Below are 21856 nucleotides of genomic sequence, written 5' to 3'. Positions count from 1 at the left end.
TAGCATTCAATAAAATATTACTGGAATTATTTTTAAAAGGATTAAAAATCTAGAAGAAAAACTATCAATAGCAGTCCAAAAAATGGTTTAGATAATAGATTTTATTTGTATTTACCATTTTTTTAAATCTATTTTTATTTTTTAGAGTGGCTCACATGAGCAGGGGAGAGGGGCGGATGGGGGGTGCAGAGAGAGAGAGAGAGAGAGAGAGAGAGAGAGAGAGAGAATCTCAAGCAGGCTCTACACACAGCATGGAGCCCAACATAGGGTTTGATCCCATGACTCTGTGATCATGACCTGAGCTGAAATCAACAGTTGGATGCTCAACTGACTGAGCTACTCGAGCACCCTGAGACCAATTTTTAAATAAAAATCTGGTTAATGTATTTTAGAAAATAGAGAAAAATAAAGAATCTTTAAAAAGGAATCAATCTTTAAAAAGGATGGGCACTGAGGAGGGCACTTGTTGGGATGAGCACTAGGTGTTGTATGTAAGTGATGAACCATGGGAACCTACCCCAAAAACCAAGAACACACTTTACACACTGTATGTTAACTAATTTGATAATAAATTATGTTTAAAAAAATAAAAAAATAAAAAAGAATCAAGTGTGTTTTCTATAGTTGAAAATAAAATATCTGAATTTAGAAATGTAATGGGATTAATAATAATTTAAACAGATTAACAGAAATTATCCAAACTGAGTCCCAAAAGGAAACAGGATAAATAATACAGAATAGACTTGTAGAAAACTGTGGCAATGTCAAATATAACTGAAGCATTGGAAGAAGAGGGAGAAAATGGTACAGAGGAAATGTATGAAGAAATAATGGTCATAATTTTGCCCAACCTGATAAAAAAAAAAACCTTCAAAAATGGAAGGAGTTCTACAAACTCAAATCATAATAAATACAAAAAAAACCCCACAAAACATTTCTCGGAATATAATAACAAAATGTCTACAAACAAAAATATCCTTAAAGGAGGGGAAAAAATCACTTTAGTGTGAAAAAAGCCAACAGTGAGACTCTCAGATAGGCAGGCAGGTAGATAATTAGGATAGATGAGAGAGAGAGAGAGAGAGAGAGAGAGAGAGAGAGAGAGAGAGAGAGAGAGGTGATAGGTAGATGACAAGATAGATGATAGGTAGGGAGGTAGGGAGGTATACAGACAGATATAGATTTAGTGCCTTAATCAAACAATAAAACATTTTGTTCCTTATAACATCTCAAAATGAGGGAATTCAAATTGATCCATATAGTTTGTTAACTACTCTTATACTGATTCCACATACTCTTTTCCAATGACTTTTAGGTTGATAAAAATAACATCTGGTGTGAGTCAATTTCACATTTTTATAGGAGTATGTAATTGAATTCCTAGTTGTGCCTTAAATCTATTACCTCACTAAGAACATATATTGCAGAGGTTCTCCTTATTGAAATCATATTTCCCTCACTTTACTGGATCCAACTTAATTTTTTTAATTCAAACCATTTACATTTATTTAAATGATCCTTTCAATGTTAGATCTATTGTTTTATAAATGCTTGCTTAGAGATGTTTTAGGCACTGGAGCAATAATAGTATTCACCTATTGTGGTTTTTTTTAATGATAGATTCCATATTTTAAACAAACAAGTATAAAATTATGCCACTGAGTTCCTTTAAACACTAAAGTCAATACATAAAAATATATACATATAATTTATATATATATATATATTATATATTTTCCCCAAGTTGATAATATCTTAAGTGTATAAAGAACATTTAAAGAAAATGTAAATACAATTATAAAGAGGGAAATAATGTAGTTCTGTCTTAACAAAGGTGAAGATGCCAATATAAGGTCACTAGCAGCCCTTACACAGAAATACCAAGTACATTTGACAACTGAAGCAACAAAATTTCTTAGAAAATCCATAAATAAGTGAAACTGTTTTGCTAATGATGCAGTCAGCCTGATCAAGGGTACAGACAGACCGTTTGTTAGATTTTGGCCAATTAGTTTAAAAGACGAAAAAAAAACTCAACATTGTTATGGCTTTTATTTTTATAAAACCTGCCTCTGTACATAAACATAATATATAAACATATAGGAATTGGGGAAAATATAAATAAATATGTTAGGATAAAAAAAGTAGTACTTGTCAAAGTTTTTTCCACATAATTCTTCATATGTTTTGGTCTATGGCTAGGGTTAGGTGGGAAAGTTGTCTTTCAAATTTTAGGTATCACTCTAGGCCCAACATCTGGTGAATAGTTATTAACTAATTGTTTCATAACTGCACATAAAGGAAAACTATAACATATGTTTAAAAACAATTACTTCATGTTATGTAATTTTAAAGGCTGTTTTGTTCTTAACATTTTGAGAAACAATCCATTTGTATATAGTAAAAATATAATTGTGTGAATATTTAAAGGGAGTTCTGGAGAAAATTAAGATTTTTCATTTCCCAATTTGGACTCATTTTAAGTCTACAGATTTACACATTTCTAGAAATCCATCTTCACTTCTCTGTATATACTCTCTCCTAAGTCAGGCTCATTTTCAGGACTTCTAATTTCAGTCACTTGCAAATGGCAACTTATCTTTCACCTTGACTACTCCAGTTGCTTACTTTGCACCTCCCTTTGAATGTTCTGCTATTTCAGACACCTAAAATCCAGTATTTCAAAACAAAACAAATCTTAGTATCTTTCCCCACAAAACCTGGTTCTCGGGCAACATTACTTTCTGAGTGGTTGCACAAGTATCTACCCATGTATACAAAGGCCATCTCCTTCCCACCCCCAACCTTGTTCACAACCAGTCCAACACCAAGAATTTCTGTATTACCTCTTATAGATCTGTTGACTCATTAGAGTGAGTTTCATAAGGACAGAGACTGTACCTTCTTTTTGCTAATATATTCCCCAAATCTTATATGGTACCTAACTGCAAAGAGGAACCTAATAAATATTTATTAAATGGGTAAATGAATGTATATAGGTTTACTTTGGTCTACAATAGTCAGTGAAACTTACAATGTTTTTATCATTCAGGGTCAAGCAAGAAAAATAGAAACCTACATTTCAAGAGGAGGGATATTATTATACTGAATTAGTTACACAGTTGACAGAAAATCTGAGAAACTAACTAGGGACAGTAAAAGAAACACACTTCAAAGAGAGAAAGCCATTAACTCCTAGGCTGGAGGGTCAAAGAGAGGAGAAAATGTTACATAAGGATAGCAGTTAGTGTCATAAACAGCAACTGGATATGATGGGTGAATCTCTATGTGTGGGAGCCATGAGAGGAAATGTAATATTTCCCACAGATAATTGACTGAGGCATGAAGATAGGGAGATATAGCACACCATCTCCAGCGGATGCCTCCTACTACCCAAAAAGCCAGAAGTAACACCACATGAACCTGGGAATGCACCCTTCATGTTTAATTAGATACCACTACTACCAGTACCACCAATGTATGTACCTATGCATTACAACATAATAGAACAGAGTGAAGTAAGGATGAACTTAATATAAAATAGTCTAAAGACTAGCAGACTGTCTAAATCTATGAGCAAAAGTCTTAAATCTTATTCCCAGGTTAACAGTCACTGAGCAGAAGTCATTTAATAATGACCACAAGGACTATGGAGTGATACACCATTGAGCCTTGAATAATCCAAGGGTTAGGGGCACCAGTCCCCACACAGTAAAAGAAATCGTATATGACTTTTAATCCCAAAACTTAACCACCAATAGCCTGAAGCGGACTAGAAATATTACTGGTAACACAGTTAATTAACATACATTTTTTGTATGTTATATGTACTATATACTGTCATAACACGTATTTTGTACGCTATATGTACTTTATACTGTATTCTTACAGTAAAGTAAGCTAAAGAAAAGAACATGTTATTAAGAGAATCATAAGGAAGAGAAAATACATTTATATTACTGTACTATAAAAATCCACATATAAGTGGGTCTGTGTAGTTCAAACCTGGTCAACTGTATTTCTCTAAGTATTTTAATTAGTACTGACGTCCATAATATATTTTTTGAAAACAAAACAAGTAATCTATCATACTATGATCCGTTAGACAACAGACGGTGTCTAAAAGTTTTGCCTTTCACTTAGTTCATTGGCTCCATACTTGGCAAGAGAAGGACAAATACTGTGTGGTATCACTTATATGTGGAATCCAAAAAGTTATACACATAAAAAAAAACAGAGTAGTGATTATTAGTAGGGGAATGGGGAGATATCAGATAAAGAATACAAACTTTCAATTATAAGATAAATATAGTTCCTGAGATCTAATGTATAGCATGGTGAGTATAATTTCATAAAACTGTACTGTACATTTTAAATTTGCTAAGAGAGTAGATCATAAGTGTTTTCACCACACACATATAACTAGGTTGAGGTGATGGATATGTTAACTAACTTGACTCTGGTAATCATTTCGCTATGTGTACATATATCAAATGATCCTGTTGTACACCTTAAATATACACAATTTTTCTAGTCCATCACACCTTCATAAAGGTGGGGAAAAATAAATTCTCCAATGTATTTGAAAAAAAACACAATTTGTATGGAAACCAATTTGACAATAAATTTCATATACTGAAAAAGAAAAAAACACAACTTATAATTTTAAATTAATTTTACAAGTAATTATTTAATTTAAACTTAATTAGAGGCAGCTACCTATATTACTAACAGAACCTGAGAATTTCCTGTAAGCTATATAACAATGCACAAGGGACCTTATGTCTGAGCACGGTACTAGGGGATAACTGGTCCTAACCAAGTGTCTTGAACCTAGTAGGCACTTTATTAAAAAAACACAACTAGGAGCACCTGGGTGGCTCAGTCATTAAGTGTCTAACTCTTGATTTGGGCTCAGGTCATGATCTCACAGTTTGCAAGTTCAGGGCTCCATGCTGACATTGTAGGGACTGCTTGGGATTCAATCTCTCCCTCTCTCTCTGCCCCTCTACTGCTTTCTCTCTCACTCTCTCTCTATATCTCTAAGACAAATAAATAAACTTAAAAAAAAAATAAAAACACAAACAAGATGCTTGGTAGAAAATGGCTCCACATTGAAAAATGGTTGAGACTGATTCTAAATCCCTTTTCAATCACCTTTAGTTCATTTTTCTTTTCACTAGAATGAATTAGGAGGCATTAGCTTGAAGGGCATGACAATACATAAAGTCCCCTATGCAGATGACAAATATTTAGTGAGGCTTTAAGAAATTTACATTAAAAAGTAAACAAAGCTCACCTTAGTGATTAGCTGAATTCTCTAGCTATTGCAGAAAATGTAAGGTAGATTTATTCAGTGACTGTTCTATTTATTCAATGAATTTATTCAATGATTCTATACTAGAAATGATTATCTTGCACCTTTCTACTAATCTAAAATTGGGGACCCCTTGTTGCCTAGTCAGAAAATAGATCCAACATCAGATTTATATTTTTTCATTAAAACCAAAAATGTATCCGCCTCTGCAGAAGATAGTAAGTCCTCAACAGATTATCTCTATCCAAGCTAATTGTTCCTTCGAGCTCCGTTCCCACAACTCACTTCTTAATCACAATTTATAGGACAACAAGGTGTACATATTTCTTACACATGGAAATCACATCACATGGGTGATCTTACCTAATTACATTTCATAGTCCACTTCTGCATGTACCTTTTTCTCCTTGTATTTCTCTTGATCCCAGTTATTCTGTTGATATTACACCCTGGTTACATCTACCTCTTTTAGTTCTGCACTGGATGGAGCAAAAAACAATGGCTTTGACAGGTCATTTTTTTTATGTTTATTCATTTTTGAGAGAAAGAGCATGAGTAGGGTAGGGGCAGAGACAGAGGGGGACAAAGGATCTCAAGAAGACTCTACACAGACAGCAGTCAGCCCCATGCAGGGCTCAAATTCATGAATCATGAGATCATCACTTGAGCTGAAGTCAGATGCTCAACTGACTCAGCCACCCAGGCGCTGCTTGACAGGTCTAATTTTTACTAGTTTCTCTTTAAAATCATAGCAAACAACCAAGTTCAAGTGGATCCTTAATGATATCCAGCAACCACACTTTCTTACTCTTTCATATCGGATGTGACTATGTCTCCTCTTCACTCAAACCTCCAGTCACTGCTTCTTAAAACAAATGCTCAATTTATGACCTTCCACCTACTTTACAGAGGAAAAAGAACCAATCAAAGTTAAACTTCAGCAGACCACCATACTCATAGCTAGCCCCCCACTTTGCCTTTCTACCTGAAACCAGAGGTGAACTATTCATCCTCCTTCCTAATGTCAATCTTTCTATGTGTTCACTACACTATTTTGCAACTAGAAACAGAGGGGATACCACCATGTTTTTGTTATATCATCAGCCAAAGTATATTTAGCTATTCTATTTAAAAGGGTTGCCGTATCCACTCATCACTTTTAAGTTAGAATAACCACTTAAAAATTTACTTCAATTTTAAATTAAGGAAAAAATATTAAAAATGTAATGTTTCATGAATAGAAATAGGGCTTAATGCATATCAGAAACCTAATTCTGAACTTAGGAAAAAATGATAATAAAAGTCTAACCATGTCTGTCTGCCTACATGAAACCCCAGACTGTTTCTAGATGTATCTAAGGGGGTGAGGGGAATATCTACCTGATACCGTACTTCAATGGCTCATGATTATGATTCTCCTCTCCATCCCCTCAAATTTTTACTAATAAAAATATCATCAGATTAGAAAAAAAATTTTATAAGATTCACAGAGAAAACTTGTGAAGTGTTTCATAGAAATATAATGGTATAAGAGCACACTTCCACACCTCAATCAATCCTTTTTGGATGCCATATAATCCAAATTCACTTTGGACCCAAGCAGTGTTGTGATTTCAATTTAACATTTCTTCACTTTTAGGAAATATGCAACTGGGACTCATGCAAAATCAAACTCTTTGTCCATGAAATTCTTCAGAGTTTATCTTGCATGAGAAACTAGGAAATGTTCTATAAATATTCATAAGCTGGCAGTTACCCATAGTTGAGATATATTTGAGGTATGAAAATAAAAGCTCATAGAAATGTTTAACCTGATTATTTTAAAATTGAGGTAGGAACTTTTTTAAGGGCTCATGCATTACCAGTATGTTTATTTTAAACAGCTCTTTTTATTTTGTTTTCCATGTTTTAAACAGTATTAATGTAAAATGATTTTGTATAATAGATGTTATTCCTTACTTTGGGGACTCTGCTGTATTGGTCATTTTGCTTGGAGGTTATTATAAATAAAAAACCCTCCATTTTATATACCCTGTCAATACCTAGAAATACCTCCACATTATTATCACTCTTATTTCTTTATGTGATGTCTGCCAATCTCTATTCTCACCCAAACTTCTGACTTACAATGTTTGTTATGAATTTAGCCAACCAATTTTTCCTATGTATCAAAATAAAAATTTATCAGAATCTATTTAACGTAGGAATAATTCATAAATTAAACCTTTATAATTTTTTTCTTTAAATTTAAGAGAGAGAGTACACACAAACAATTGGGGGAGGGAGGGAGGGAGGGAGGGAGAGAGAGAGAGAAAGAGAGAGAGAGAATCTTAAGCAGGTTCCATGCCCAACATGGAGCCTAATGTGGGGCTCGATCCCATGACCATGAGACTATGACCTGAGCCAAAATCAAGAGTCAGACACTTAACCAACTGAGTTAACCACCCAGGTACCCCAAGGTTTTATAATTTTTATGAATATATTTATATCAGGTGATTGATAAGATGGATCACTTTAGTGAAAATCCCTGGAAGATATTGCTATAATTATTGTATGTGGAGTACTGCAGGATCTTTGAGTTCACTCCTATTGACTCAAAATAAATTTATGCAAATGACAGTCTGATTAAACTTAGCAGTATAAAAAGGATTCTTATTAAGAAATGAATTTCCTGGGGTGCCTGGGTGGCTCAATTAAGCGTCTGACTTCGGCTCAGGTCATGATCTCGTAGTTCATGGGTTTGAGCCCCACATCAGGCTCTATGCTGACAGCTTGGAGCCTGGAGCCTGCTTCGGATTCTGTGTCTCCCTCTCTCTCTGCCCTTCCCCTGCTCACACTCTATCTCTCTTTCAAAAAATAAGCAAACATTTAAAAAAATTTTAAATGAATTTTCTAAACACTACATCTAATTTATACAAAACATATGCATTCATATATTAAGACATTTTAAATATATAAAATAAAACAGGACTAATGTGTATACTTATTATACAAAAGTATTTGTATTTATTATAGAAAAGTTATTCTCAAGATAATTAATATTATCTTTGGTATTCTCACTTTACAACAATCAGAGATTCAGAATTATTTTTATAACTTATGTTAATCAAAGAGTTGGAATTTTGTTGCACAAGAAATAGTTTTTCATGGTAGGAAATGTTTAGAATCAGTATGCATATGTCATGTTAATAACCAATTTAGTAATGCTTTGGAGTGGAATGGTTAAAAAATGGGACTATTACTTTTGCCTCACTAAATTTCTACGAAAGAAAAAAGACCTTCTCTTTATTAAAGTGTTCAAAATGAATGAGATCAAGTCTTTGCTATTTTTCATAACTGCATGCTTTAATATGGTCCAGAAGCATCAGATCGATTTTACAAATTTCCTTAGGATTGTTTCTAGGAATCAGACCTTTTAAATATGTTCTTCCATATTCAGTGTAGTCACAACACACAGACTTAGCAATATTATATATCCAGCTTATTTTTTTCACTATGGAAAAATTCCATACAGACCATAGATACGTAACAATGTATATAACAATAGGTGTGTAACTATATACGTGTAACCACTCTTCCTACCAAGGTATAGACATTTGACATCACCCTGAAAGTGTTCCTGTGCCTTTCGGTCAAACTCAAGCTGCATCAATTAACACTTTTCTGAGTTCTACCACCATAGATTAGATTTGCCCTATTTTGAACTTCATATAAATGGAATCATACAATATCTACTCTTTTCTCTTTGGTTATTCTCACTCAATAAAATATTTGAAATACAATCAAGTTGTAACATGTACTAGTAGTTGATTCCTTTTGCATTTGTGTAGTGAAGAATTAAACTCTGGTTTTTGCCCTCCACTACAGAGATGATGATGCCTGGGCCCCTGGAATGTCACACCTGTTAGGAATATCTTTTTTTTGCATGGGAGCTTTGGCTACCCAGACAATCTGATAACATGAGCTTTGATTTGTGCAGTATCAGTTCTTTCTCCAGAGGCACCAGAGTCTAAATGTATCAGCCAAACCTCTATAGGAGTCAAAGATAGGCAGAATGCGATCAAGCCCCAGTAAAAACTCTGGGAATTAAGACTTGGGTGAATTTCCCTGTTTGACAATACTCTGTGCTTTATCACACATCATAACAGGAAAGTAAGGTACCCATGACTACACAAGGAGATGATAAGGGAAGCTCTGTGTTTGGTATCTTTCTTGGGCTCTGACTCTTTGCGCTTCTTTCCTTGGCTAATGTAAATTGTATTCATTGAAGACGTGCAATTTTGTATTTTTATATACATATACATTGTGAAATGATCACCACAATCGGGTTAGTTAACATATCCTTGACAGAAGGTCAAGGAAAGGAGGAAGGTATTCTACTGTCTCACCTCCAATGGGGTGCTCAAAACGTTGGCAGCATCCCTTCATGAAATAACATACTTTTTATCTGTTACTTTTCTTCATAAGCTTTGTTCACTCTGAATTCTGGGAGAATTATCCTCTTATTTTGAGTTAGGGGCATGAGTAGATTTCAGCTATTACTAATCCTGGAGTTAGTATCTCTTATGGTTTCTATAAACACTTTATTAAACTCTTCTCAAATTATGCAGCTAAAGCATGCCATCTGTTTCCTCTCAGGGCACTGCCAGAGACAGCACTCTTCATGTATCTATGAATTTTCATTTTCAGTCATGTTTTTGGGTTGTTTCTTTTTGGTGTCTCCCCTGAAAGATAAACAAATTCTCACTTCTCATTACTGTGCCTCTAGACCATTAAATGGCTTGTGGTCACCCAAGCATCTGACATAAACAGTAGAAATGAGCCAATGGTAGAAAGAAACCACCTTCTCTTCCCATTTTAATCCCTATTTACATTCATCTCAGTGTTCTAATATTCACCTGGTTCTAATATTTCTGGATCACACTTCTGTATAGGGTTATTGCTTTTGGCCACACATAAACATTTCTCTGTTTAAGAAAAGAAACTTTTGGGATGCCGCGGTGGCTCAGTTAGTTGAGCGTCTGGCTCTTGGTTTTGGCTCAGGTCATGATCTCACAGTTCCTGGTTTAAGCCCCATGTCGGCCTCTGCACTGACAGTGGAGCCTGCTTGGAATGCTGTCTGTCTGTCTGTCTGTGTCTGTCTGTCTGTCTGTCTGTCTCTCTCTCTCTCTCTCTCTCTCCCTCTCTCTCTGCCGCTCCCCTGCTTGTTCTCTCTCTCTCTCTCAATAGATAGATAGATAGATAGATAGATAAACAAAAAAAGGCACTTTCTTTCTGGTCCAACCACTTGGAATTCAACTTACAGTTTTAGGTTTTGCCATCTCATCCCTACACAATAAAGGTGCAGTCAGGTTTAGTAATCAGCCCTCTTTTCTCACCATATACTGTTCCTTAGTGATTATATTCATGTACATAAATTCAACTATCATCTCTTTAGATAACTTTCAAATGTATAAGACATACTTAATTTTTCCTTTGATTTCTTCTCTAAGCTTTAATTTCCTCAACTATCCATATAAGATGTTCATCGTACAAATAATAAATCAATACATGTTAAAGAACAAAGTTCAAGCCCTGGTATAAAATTAGCGTTTGATTCATGGTAGCTATTACTAGTAACAGCATTTGCAATGGACCATGAGTATCTAAATTCCACCACACTCAAAACAGAATCCATGGTCTTCTTTTATAAATTTACTGTTCCAGGGTATTGGGCAGTGAAAAAGTTGAAATTGTACACAGGCAGAAGTAATAGTCTTTCACTTTGACTTCACTAAAGCCAAAATATAGCTGAATCAACCTCTCTATTCTTCTTTATGAAGATCTCTAGACCCTCTATCAGGATGAAACAGATTCTGATGTCTCACTTCCATCTGGTGGGTTGGCAGTGAATCTTCATAAAGTCCTTCTACCTAGAATTTTCTTCTCCAAGCTAATTTTTTTTGTTTTGGGTTTTTTGTTTGTTTGTTTATCTTTTGAAAACTAGCTCAAATCATTATCTTCTGCTAAGAAGTCATTAATGATGTCTGCACCAGAACAAATCTTTATAAATTCACTTAACATTTAATGTTTCATTATAGATTGCCTCACAACCAACTTGCACTTACTATGGTTCAGTGGTTATTTATGTAGAATCTGTCTCCTCCTCTTGTCTGTATGTTTTCTGAAATTATACATTAGGATCCATTAATCCAGAAATTATTAAAATGTAAGTACTCAAAAGATACTTGTTGAAATAAAATGCCCTTTTTATCTAATTATACAGCTATTTATAGAGTGATTCTAGCTTATAAAAAAAGAGAAGTTTTCGTTATTTTCCCATATTTGTATGTCATTTCTCAGCATAACCCTTTCTATTTTTTTAAATTTTTTTAACGTTTATTTATTTTTGAGACAGAGAGAGACAGAGCACGAATGGGGGAGGGTCAGAGAGAGAGGGAGACACAGAATCTGAAACAGGCTCCAGGCTCTGAGCTGTCAGCACAGAGCCTGACGCGGGGCTCAAACTCACAGACTGAGAGATCATGACCTGAGCCCAAGTCAGACACCCAACTGACTGAGCCACCCAGGCACCCTGCATAACCCTTTCTAAAGACAATTATAAGAACAAAGATCACTGTGTCATTGTCCTAGAAATATTCCTTAAATAGCTGATCACAAAGCAGTGTTTATAGTTAATGACAATATAAGTCTATGTAAGAGATCTGATCAGCTCTAATTCATCAAATACATACAGCCACATATGTGTAAATATATCATTCCTTCAAGTTTCAGTCTACAGGAAAAAAAAATAAAGTTCCCACAAATTAGTGAATATGTTTTTTAATATTATTTATACAATTCTTAGCAGATTCAGCTGGCAGAATGGTTTTCTAATAAAACCCTTCACCTTTTACATATCTTGAGCTAGTCTATTTTATAGGACTCATTATTTGTTCTGTATTCTAAAAACTTATATGTGCTATTTTTCATGCTAAATGACTCAACATAGAGTTTTTGCTGTTAACTATATTATATCTACCATATCTCTGCAGCATAGTAAACAGTCATACTCCACCACTTTCAAAACTCCTCAAATTTTTATGCTAATAATTAACACTCTGAAAATACATACAGATTGTATTTTTAATAGTTTATTCTCCTGTCCAACCACTGATCTCAAAATATGGCATCTTTATTAAATGAGCTATAATTTAGAAGGACTCTTCATAAATGGGAAATTAATAACTTTTGAGGAAACCAAGATACTACTTATCTTGGAGAATAATGCAGTTTCTTTAAATTTACATAACCAAAATAAAGACATTTAATTTTCAGAAAGAACAGTAAGATAGCCTAACCCTTACAATGTGCTTATAATGTATCAAGCCATCAAATTTGATAAAACTCTTCTTCAAAAATAGGTAAGCTATGGATGAAAACACCTTATGTTTGCTAATAAATTATTGCTAAAAATAATATATTTCATATTATTTTTTATCAATAATAGCCTTTCCTAGTGGGTGAGGATTATTACAACTTCTTTCAACATGCTTACTGTGCATACGTTCAGGTATTATAATCTTTTCCAAAAATTTATAATGCAGAAAATACCGAATCATTTTAAGAATGGTATAAAATATATTGAGCTATTATCAAATTCTTGGTTAAGTGAAAGCTAAAACCCTCATATTTCTCTGAGGTAGTTTTTAAAAATCAGCCCCTCTTTATGCAATGATAATGTAAAGAAAACAATCAAAAGATTACATCCGTACACATTTTAATTATATGTCTGAGTAGAAGTAAAGGTATACTCCAACTGAGCAGAAATTCAGTTAAATTATATTGAGTTCTAATCTATGATAGACAGTAAGAACAGGATAATGAAACCTCCAAAAACTTGTGGATTTGATATTCTAATGTGAGAGACTGACATTAGATAGCAGGTGCACAATAACATACAGTGTGAGAATTTAAGCATCCATTAATATTGGCCCTGAAGCTCTTAGAAGCGTATGCACAGAAATTACAGAAATAGTTTTAAGCCCAGCTTTTCTACCAAACCCCAGACTTCTATCAAACTGCCTAATCAAATTTCCATCTAAATGTCAAATAGACCTTTCTTAGTGGATACATCTAAAACTAAGTTCTATATTCTAAAAACTGCCTTACCACCAACATTTTTAAATCTCTGATGTACTGAATGCTTTACTTGCTGCCAAGATCCCTTAACACCACAAGGCGCTCATTCCCCCAGATGCCAGGGGTGTTGGCTGCTTAGAGATCACAGCTGAGTCATTATTCCAAAATTTCCTGATCTGAATAGACAGGAGCTGATATGCCAAGGTTAAGCCCCATCTCCAGTGATAATTTGCATCCAATGAATATTCAATGCAGGGGTACTGAGGCCAAACCCTCTCGCCTGAACTTTGGACAACTCAAAGGGTCCATTTTATTTCTAAGTTCCTAGTAACATCAGCTAAGCCCTCTGTTATAACTCAATCCTATTTCAACTTTTATTTCTGGCCCATCCTGCTTCCCTTATTCCTTATGGTAGTCTGTATCCCACAATAGACCACCTGAATGAAATTTCCATTTCAGAATCTGTTTACTAGAGATTCTGACAGTAGAGAGTTGATCTAAGTGTGGTCTGAGGAAGCAGACTCGAAAATGGGATTTGGGAGCTGAACCACCAACTGAATGACTGTCATGAAAATGCTATCACTGGTGGTAGACAGCATACTGACAGCCCCTGGCAAACTCTAGTGGTGCCATTGTTCTACATTTCACAGATGTAGAATAATCTTTGTAAAAGAGAATACAGTCATGTATGCATCAGGCATTTGAGAAGGTAGAGAAAATATTAATTATACAGAACAATATGCACATTGGAGGAAAACGATTATGAAATAAGGGTAATTAATCAGTAATCTGAGGTGAAGTGGGTAACCTAGAGGGCTTTCTTGGCATATGTAAAGAGATGCTCTTCTGGAAGGACAGATGAAATTGAGGATAAGACACAGGATGTAATTATAAGGGCAGCAGAGTTCCAAGGAAGGTTTAATTCTCCACCTAAGCCCTAACAGGGGAGAAAGGGAATCCAAGAGTTAGGATGTATATATCCAGCTCATTGCATTTGAAAATCTGCAGATGTGACCCAATTTTCATCCCGTGTTTAAAGATGATACAGAGGTCTCTTCCGTGCAAGATGATACATGCGCCCATGAAAATATAGCCCTTCCTTCCTTCTTAGTCACTAGACCATAACTATGGTTGAATGACAGCATATTCTGGGAGTTCTGTGATTCCCATGGTGAAAGGGTTATATCCAGAAGAGGTACAACACTGGAAACCCAGTGGACATCTATGGAAAACAGAAGCTGCCTGCTTATTCATGGAAATGGATTCTAAAAATGATGGACCTAGGGAAAAGTGACATAAAGTTGGACAAAGGAAAGCTTATCAATATGGGAGCACTCTTTTTTTTTTTAATTTTTTAATGTTTATTTTACTTTTGAGAGAGATAGAGAGAGACCAAGTGCAAGTGAAGGAGGGGCAGAGAGAGAGGGAGACACAGAAACCAAAGCAGGCTCCAGGCTCTGAGCTGTCAGCACAGAGCCTGACGCGGGGCTTGAACTCACGAACCATGAGATCATGACCTGAGCTGACGTCGGACACTCAACCGACTGAGCCACCCAGGTGCCCCAATATGGGAGCACTCTTTCATGATGCAGTGTTTCACTCTGTGGCAAGGACCTCAGAAAACAATGAAGCTAATATGCTTCTGCTAGTTTGGGGCTTGGAAGCCAGAAACTTGCTGAAAGTGATGTCCCATCTTAAATGATATAGCAATGCTGAATATCTGTGACAGATGGTAGAGAAAAGGATCAAAAGCCTCAGAAAGGTATGCATGCTCGAGTGTCCGTACTTTGTAACTCCAGAAAATGTCAACCTATCATCTTGTGTGCAAGGTCATAGAATGGACATACAGTTGACCTTTGAACAATGTGGGGGCTACAAGTGTCAAACCCCCGCAGTCAAATATTCATTAATAACTTTTGACTCCCCACAAACTTCACTGCTAAATAGCCTGCTGTTGACTAGAAGCCTTACCAATAATATGAAAAATCAATTAACACTATTTTGTATATGTATTATAAATACTGTATTCTTATAATAAATTAAGCTAGAGAAAAGAAAATGGTATTAAGTCATATGGAAAAGAAAATAGAATTACAGTACTACACTGAATATATTGAAAAAAATTCCACCCAGAAGTTGACCCATGCAGTTCAAACCTGTGTGCTGTTCAAGGGTCAACTGTACTGTTTTCCAAAGCAGTAAGGCTCTCCCCTTTAGACAATAGCATCTCTGAAGGAGATGCTTTACTGGACTGGGCTCACCTATAGCAAGACCATGGTAGGATTTTGAACTGATAGAGACCAACTGGTAATACTTAGCCTTTAAAGCATGACCAGCACATTGATGATAAAGAGTGGATATGTTTGAAGGCAGCAGGCAGGCCTGACTTCATAGAACTATGGAGACAGTTAATAGAACATAGGTCAAGACAGATGGGTAGCCAACAAGTATATCACTACAGTAATATAACAAAAAAGTTATGTATAAATAATTGTGATTTTAAAGCAAGTTGTCCCAATAAAAAGTCAATGGAATATCTCCTTGTATTCACCAGTCCTCCTCCTATAAAAAATGAATAATAGCAGACACCAATGGGCTATGACAAATTTAACCATATAGTAACTCAACTGAAAGCTATTGTGACAGATGTGGAATCTTTGCTAAAAAAAAAAATGAACAAAGACTCAGGTACGTAGTATAGGATCATTGATCTGGCAAATACTTTATTTTTAACCCCTCAAGAAGAAACAGAAGCAGTTTGTAACCACCTGGGATGGAAAATATACAGGCATTTACAATCTTGTCTCAGCCTATCTTAACCCTTCTGCTACCTGTCATAATATAGTCCAAAGGGACCTAAGCCACCTAGACATTCTATAGAATATCACATTGATCGGATCCAATGAGCAAGGAATGGCAAATAAATTGAAGGCTTACTAACACACATGTACTCCCAAAGATAAGGGATAAACACTATTAAGATTCAGGGGCCCACCATATCAGCGGAATATTAGGGAATTTAGTAATCTTCATGATGCGGGGGACATTACCTCCAACTTAAAGGATATATTATTCTATCTCATACCTGCTAGCACTTAAGGTGGAAGTATAACACCTAATAGGTTTCTTTGGGTTTTGAAAGCATTGTATTCATACTTGGTGATAGCTGTCCAACCATTCACTGAATAACAAGAAAAGCTGTCACCCTTGAGAGTGTTCTGTAGCGTGAAAGAGTTCCAGAGCCCAGGTCATGGTACATGTAATCCTGACACTTGGATCATATGTCTTGGCAAGATTTATTCCACTAGAGGTACCTCTGGTGGGAAAAGGAGCTGTTTAGAATTTATGCCAAGCCTCAGTAGGAGAATCACAAGCTGAGTAAAAACCTAAGTTCTTACAATGGCTTATGAAATTTTGCATCATCTGTCCTCTGTCCTCTCTCTGACCTCAGTTTCTGTTATTCCCCCAACACCACTCATTCCAGTCACACTGGCCTCTGTGCTGTTCCAGGAATACTCCCAAAATAAGGCGTTTGCTATTTCCCTGCTGCCTGGAAGGCTCTTCTCCCAGATGTCTGTGTAACTAATTCCCTCACTTCCTTTAAGTATTTGCTCCAAGTCACCTTGTTAATAAGGTCCATCTTGTATTGTAACCTGCTCCCTTCCTCCATCAGCCCTCACACCCAATTTTCTGAATCTCTATTATCCTCCGCTACTTTTCCTTTTTTTTTAAATAGCACATTACAAGTTCTAACATCTTCAGTATTTTACCTTTTAAAAAAAATTTTTTTACCTGTTTTCTGTGTCTCTTCACTGTTAAAACAGAAGGCAAAGATCTTTGTTTTGTTCACTGATATGCCCCAAGTGCCTTGAACAATTCCTGGCATAGAGTAGGTACTGAATACATTGGGAGTAAATTGGGAGAAGAGAATAATCACCACTTTGACTACAATAGCCTTTGAATGATAGCCTTTTACTTCAGGAGAATATTGAAAGTAAGGGCAAAAAATAATACATGCATCTGAATAATTCCTAAGGGCATCTCCTAACCAAAGCAAAGAAAAACAATTCAAACCTGTGTGTGAGAAGAAATTGATAGAGTTGGTACAACAATGATACACTAAATTAACTGGTCTTCTGAAACCTCATTAACATGTACTGCATTTCTTAACTACAGCACAACATGGACATTATTGTTCATAGTGATGACTTAAGATTCTTAAAGGAAATGCTGTTAAAATACATTCCATGTGTACTCTTAAAAAGTCTGGGAAAGATAATGCAGGTATTCACTGCATTCATTTTGTATAATTAAAAACAGTTTGGTAAAAAGTATAAATGTTTAATTTCTCAGTTAATATTTAGAAAATACTAATGTAGATTAGCACCTTTACCTGTAATTCTAAATAGGAGATGCACAATGTCATGCTGTGAAATCTCAATTATCAGTGTATAGTTTTTCCAGTCTGTGGATTCTGTACCGTGTGCTTCAAATCACAGAGCAACTGCTCTGCACTACACGGAACATTTCTGACTGTCAGATTCTGTCTCCATCTCTAACCTCTGCCTATCCAGGTGTTCCCACATGTGTAGGTTACCACCTGCAAATTCTGGAATTGGCAGCAGTCTAAAACTAATTCAGACCCGGCAGAATCCATACGAGACATTTCCATCCTGAGGCAATAACTTAATAAAAATCATAAGTTAGTCCCAGTGGGAGCCTTAGATACAATCTAATCCTATGGCATATAAACAGAGTCCTAAGTGGACAGCTCTCGGTACCAACAAAGGGTACAGAATGTTGGCTTGAAAGGCTGAATAGGACATCTCTGCTTTATTTCTTCTATTTTTTGTGCTTCTACTCGAGACATTTTTTTTTCCAACCAGAGTTGGGTTTTTGTTTTTGCTTTTGTTTTTTAATTTAAAACACTTCTAAGTTTTATTCTTTACAGATAAAGAACCAAAATGCTACTCTGGAAAGAGCCCCATGACTCAGGAAAAAATGGTCTTCAGTTTAATTCATGCATGAAATCATTTTTTATACTACAGTCTAAGTATTAGAAAGGTTCTGTAAATTTTCCTGAGGTTCATAAGACAGAGCCAATGAAAGGGATGGAAAAGTCTTTGGGATACATAATTTAAAAATGTAAAATCAATGATGTTTCAGGTTGCAAAAGCCAAAACCAGGAGGAGTAGTAAAAACCTAGGTCGACATAAGGGTACAAAGCTACATGGGTATCTCCAAAACCTATATCGCCAGTTCTGCACTTTGTTTAGAACTCCAGTTGTCTCCTGGACCTCTCCTTTGGATACATAAGAGGATTCCCAAACTTTAATGCAACTTCCCCAAGAAAACTCTTATTTTCTCTTTTAAATTCATCTCCCTCTGGGCGCCTAGATGGCTCAGCCGGTTAAGTGTGCAACTCTTGACTTCAGCTCAGGTCGTGATCTCACAGTTTGTTGGGACTGAGCCCTGAATTGGGCTCTGCACTAACAGGTCTGAGCTTGCTTGGGATTCTTTCTCTCCTCTCTTCTCTGCCCCTCCCCTGCTCTCTGTCTCTTAAAATAAGTAAATAAAATTAAATTCATTCATTCATTCATTCATTCGTTCATCTCCCTCAGTTTCCCCCAGCTCTATAATTAAAACTATAGACCCAGAAGCTCAAGACAAATATCTAGGGTAGATCCTAGATTCTTAGTTTTCTTAGTTGCCTCACTGAATGTAAGAGCACACCTTGTCAATAATATCCCCAAACATATCACCAATATTTCTATTCTCTCCATTTTTACTGACCTACATCTCATTCCAAATCACCACCTTCCTGCAGCCAAAAACTTCAAAGCCTTTACCAGCTATCACTGCCTTTATTCTACTTATTCTGTGACCTATTCTTTATTTGGTAAGCAAATCTAAGTAACCAGTCAGTTATCCCCAATTACATCATCACTGGCATGTACTCATCATTTGGAATTCATTAGTATTTATTTATGTATTTAATGTTTGCCTGCTCATATCGTTTCCTGAAAGGAAGGCTTCAGGGGTCACCATGCCTCCCTCATTCTCACTTCATCTGAAATACAGCTTAAAACATAATAGACACTCAATAATATTTTGTTGAATAAAATAATAAAAAAAATCAAGTTATATGATGCTATGACCATGGCTTGATGTTTTTAAGTACCTATTTAGTAATTCTTTCATAACCATGGTGAACCTTTCTTAACATGACCAAGATCACTGATCACAACATGAAATGGACAAGGTTAAAATACTGCCAGATGGATTATCGTTTGTTTTCAGTCAAACAGTGGCTAATTATGCAGACAGCGATAATTAATGCTGTTTTGTTTAAAATAGAAAGGTAATCTCTCTCAGTGACTGCCTTACCCACTGTCAAGTTTCCTTTTTAGATGGGACAAAACATGGTGCAGGTAACGTTAATTCCATTTGTATTTGCTTTAAGATCCCACATCTTTTGGCTATAATTTTGTCATTTTTAAAATGCTTTACGTATATTAATAATTTTATTTAAATAGCACATCTAATGATGCCTTGGGGATTTACTGCCAATATTGGCACTTGGTCCTAAGCCATAGCTATTCAGGGGGATATGTTCAGTTAAGGGGGGAAATAAGGTTAAAATTAAAAATAGATTTTGTTTATGACTTCGAAAAATTAAATCTACTACATTTTTTAAAGATTGTTTCATCCCGTTGACCATACTGCTTTCAGAGGTTAAATCACCTGCTCGAGCTCTCATAGCTAGTGAGTGACTAACCTGGAGCTGGAACTGAGGACATTGATTAATTGATTAATCATCCACTTTATTTTAGGCCAAGTACCTCAGACTACAGAACACTGCAGACATTTATCGATCACTTATTGAACATCCAGCATATTTTAGGCAAAGTACCGCAGACTACAGAACACTGCAGAAATACCGAAATTGTCTATAGCTATATAAAATAAGGAAAAATACATTTCAAAGTTTTCTTGTTACTGTTCAAACCACTTATGCACATACCAACTCCCTGAATTTTGCAACTCACTTATTTGAAAACATTTCTCTTCTAATGACTCAATCTTGCTCTACTCCATCTCAGTGACTGATTGCCAGGCAACTGCTCCATTTTCTAAGAAATTTTGTTATATACTTTATATGCACTGTTATACTTAATATTTATGCTAAACCAGATTAGACATTATAAATCCCATTTTTCAGGTAATGAAACAGATTTATAGACTGTAAGATCTATAGCTTACTATAGCTAGTGAGAAGTTGAGCTAAATTTTAATCTATCTCTACAGTTTATGCCTATACCCATCCAGTTACAGATTATTTTTCCTTAATCTTTGTACTTGAATGTTTCCTGATTTTTAACTTCATCCATACTTTTCACTCTGAAATCCATATAAGAATTCTTGGTCTCTATATTTGCACTGTTGTTTTCAATATATGTTTTCAAGTTTAATTCCCTGTATGAGGCATTTTTTTCCTCAGTCTATTACTATAGCCTTTGTCCTACAACCAAAGCCTGTGACCAAGCACTGCCAGTGGCAGTTATCCACAAGATATTTTTGGGTGTGCATAGATGAAATATGATTATGGTATTAACATATACAGAAAATAAATTGTAAAGGTGAATGATCAAAACACATAGTTACTTTAACAATACATATAAACACAGTTCCACTAACAAAAATAACTGACATGAAGGACCAACACAAAGGAAGGTTACCTTTCTGTCCCATAATAACCCACTCTTAACCATTTTATTGATACTATAATTGATAAAAAAAATATCAAAACCATCACTAATCTTCTTTTCCATAATAGATTTCTGAGGTTGTACCTGGTCTTTCTGGACCCTTTAATTAAGATAAATAAGCCCTGGCCAGCCTGTCTCCAATCTGGTCTTTCGCATTACAGACAGTAAGACAGATGGAGTTTCTGTTCTTATATCTATTTTTTTTTTCAACTCACCCATAGCTTTAGGGTGAATCTCTTAAGGTTTGGTTTTCATGACTTCCTATTTATTTTGATTTACTAGTTCTGGTAATAGTTTTGCTGATAATTTTTACTTCCCCTTCTTAAATTTTCTCCCTGGCTTCTGGATAGAGTTCTAAAACTGAACTTTGGGCCTCAAACTTTGGTGTGAAATCTCATCACTCATAGTCCATGCTCTCCTGAGTAGGAGGGGTAAAATGGTTCCTATCAGAATGGTGATATTTGAAGTGTGACTTAAGAATGATTTTCTCTCAGGCGCCTGGGTGGCTGAGTCGGTTGGGCGTCCGACTTCGTTTCAGGTCATGATCTTGCTCACGGTTAGTGTGTTTGAGTCCCGCGTCAGGCTCTGTACTGACAGCTCAGAGCCTGGAGCCTGCTTCAGATTCTGTGTCTCCCTCTCTCTCTGCCCG

This window comes from Panthera uncia, chromosome B4 (genome assembly GCF_023721935.1).
Source record: "Panthera uncia isolate 11264 chromosome B4, Puncia_PCG_1.0, whole genome shotgun sequence".
Taxonomy (NCBI): Eukaryota; Metazoa; Chordata; class Mammalia; order Carnivora; family Felidae; genus Panthera; species Panthera uncia.
The sequence above is the reverse complement of the archived record's forward strand: the minus strand, read 5'-3'. Positions refer to the sequence as shown.